Below are 2,891 nucleotides of genomic sequence, written 5' to 3' on the forward strand. Positions count from 1 at the left end.
TATATCTAATTCTAAAATAGTAGTTTTAAAATACCATTTGTCACATGGTATGATAGTAAGAAGTAAGGTCAGAAACTCTGTCAACCTTGGGATATCAAAGTATCCTCTTTTTTTAGGAATATCTACTAATATCTTGAAATTCATTTGTGCAGCATTGTTGGAGGTCACTCAAAGGGCATGAGCCCCAGCTAATCCTTGACTAGAGCCCAGCAATCACAGCCTCCTCACCGCTTCCCACACTCTTGAAATATACCACCCATTGTTCCCACACTAAGAGCTGTTTTAAGGACATGGCCTTGAAAGAGCAACGTGATATGAGAACATCTGGATGGTATATGTGACTGAACCCAGGCAAGTCCTCTGTATAAACATTTAAGATTCTTGCAAATGTGTGTGAAAATGTGCTCATCTTGCAGCCGCCCAAGACAATCCTCATATGTAAGTTCCTTTTCATATGAGACGTGTCACTTACCAATCTGGAACGGGCTGGATCTTTCATTGGTCTCTCTTTGTCCACCACGTATAGGTGCCAGGTTTTGAACCAATAAGCATGGAGTGCAGTTTGGCAAATTCTGGTTAAATTCTGACAAAAATGCTCATAAAGTGTACCCTAAAAATTACATTTAGAATATAAGACCAATTTTATAGATGTCTGTGTCCTACTAAATCAGTAAGTCATCTCATTAATTTTAATACCTACTTATATGTTTGAATCATGCATAAATTAATACTTCAATTATTTGGAAAGTGATGTATGTGTAGATATTGACACAGTGTTTCAGTTTGGATTTCTCATGAGTTCCTAGCTCCCACAGAGGGTGCTAAAACCCTGGGATGTGTTCAGGTAATGGAGATGACCCTTGACCTTGGTAGAAACCACTCTGCCCGATGCTGTACCTTCACACACCGTGAGCCTTACCCCTTCATTTCTTAGGGTCTGAATGGATTTAAACCCCTGATGGGACCTAGGATCATTTCAGCCCCTATTTTCCAGTGAAAGAAATGTTAAGTCATTTGGGATGTTTAGCTTGAAGAAAGACAGGCATATTACAACCTTCAAGTTGTTAAAGCCATGTCAAATGGGGAAAGAGCTAGACAGGTTCCCTTCTTTCAGAGTCAGATAAACAAGCAGATCCGTTGAGGGGTGGCAATTTTCAGTCAGCATAGGTAAGAATCCTGGCAAGGAGAAAAATGAGGTGTTCCCAGTGCCAGAGCCATCTTTGTAGCACTGAAAGTTTGCACAAAGAGGATAAACAGCCATTTCTGAAATCTCTATGAACCCATCCATCTCCTAAATTTTTAAAGACTTGCCATATTTGGATCCCTTCAAGGAGGATTACAGTGACACACCACACAGGCTCCTGCGCTGAACTCTCATGTACGCCTGATATGAATCACAGGAGGGACAAGAACCACAGCACATGAAACCTGTTCTTGAGTCTGAAGTCACATGCCCCAGCACCGTTTTGCCAGTCATAACACTCAGGACACCTTTTCTAACAATTAGATTACAAAAAAATAAATTGCCTTTGGATCACTATAATTTGCTTACCTGAATCATTCTTGTCAGACTTTATGCTAATATTCTGTCCAACAATTATTAGTCCAGCCTGCTGTTTCTCAGCAGCTGCCATATCGTTCTCCACATGTGGTGTTAATACATTTCTAGATGAAGAGCAGTGGTTCCTATTTTGTACTTCAGCGTATTATGCCCCTGACAACTACCTGGGCCAAATAAGTTCACCTTATGTCAACAAGTACCTGTAAGGGCCAACCAAGGGGCTCAGTTGGTGAAGAGCTCACTCAAGAGTGTGAGCTCTGAGTGACAGGGTCTCTGGTTCAATTCACAGCCTGAGCTGAGCTGCCAACAGGTGGCAGGATGGCTCAGCTAAAAAAACAAAAAGAAACCCCAAGTACTTGTAGGCTATTTGCCTGCCTAAGAAGTCCTTCATAGTAATTTTGGATAAATACTGTGCAATGTGATCCCCTGTATCCATTACATTTTCTAAGAAAGCTAAATTAAAATAGGGCTCAAATCAAATTTCTTCTCTGTGTCAGGAAAAGCATCCCCCTATATTTGGGGTGAATATGAGTGGTAAGAATTGAAAAAAAACTTTTTTCTCCACCTACGGATTATGACACATGTTACTGAAGGGACCATATACTTGTATAACAGTAAGAACAGGAAAAATTGCCACTATTTCCTGTGTAGTTATTCTGTGACAAATGCCGTGCAAAGCACGTTTGTCAAGTCAGACATCCATTCAACAAATGTTTCTTGGTTGCCTTCTCTGTGCCTGACAGAGTACGTTCTTGGCCCTGGAGAGTCAATGGGAATAGGACAAAAATAATTACTTCCCTCGTGGAGTGAATGGACTTGGTGGGAAACAAGAAATAAACTTAAAATCAAAGAAATACATAATGTGAGGTTAGGAACACTGCTACAAGGTAAGCTGGATGCTGTGTGATAGGAAAAACAAGAGGAAAGGGGTCAGGAGAGGCTATTCGAGGCGGTGACTTATAGGATGAAGAGTCAGCTGTGTCGAGAACCTTCCAGACATAGAAGACAGCAAATCGGAAAACCTGGCATGCGAAGGTGGTCTTGAATCGCCACATGGCGCCATTTTGCCATTTGTTCTCCAAGCAGCCTTAAGATGTGGGCACTAGTTCCATTGAATAGATGATAACATGTAAGTAACTTGCCCAAGTTCACACAGATAAGAAAGAAGTGATACAGCTGGTATTTTAACTCCCATCTAATCACAAAGATAGCTCTCTTAATCCCTTTCAATTTAATAGAAGCATACTACCCACATTTTTTTCCTGTCTTTTGTTTTCCCACTTGACAATATATCCTAAGGATGTCTACAAATAAAAGCAGTTAAACTTTA

The sequence above is a fragment of the Hipposideros armiger genome, unplaced genomic scaffold, assembly GCF_001890085.2.
Source record: "Hipposideros armiger isolate ML-2016 unplaced genomic scaffold, ASM189008v1 scaffold_657, whole genome shotgun sequence".
Classification (NCBI taxonomy): Eukaryota; Metazoa; Chordata; class Mammalia; order Chiroptera; family Hipposideridae; genus Hipposideros; species Hipposideros armiger.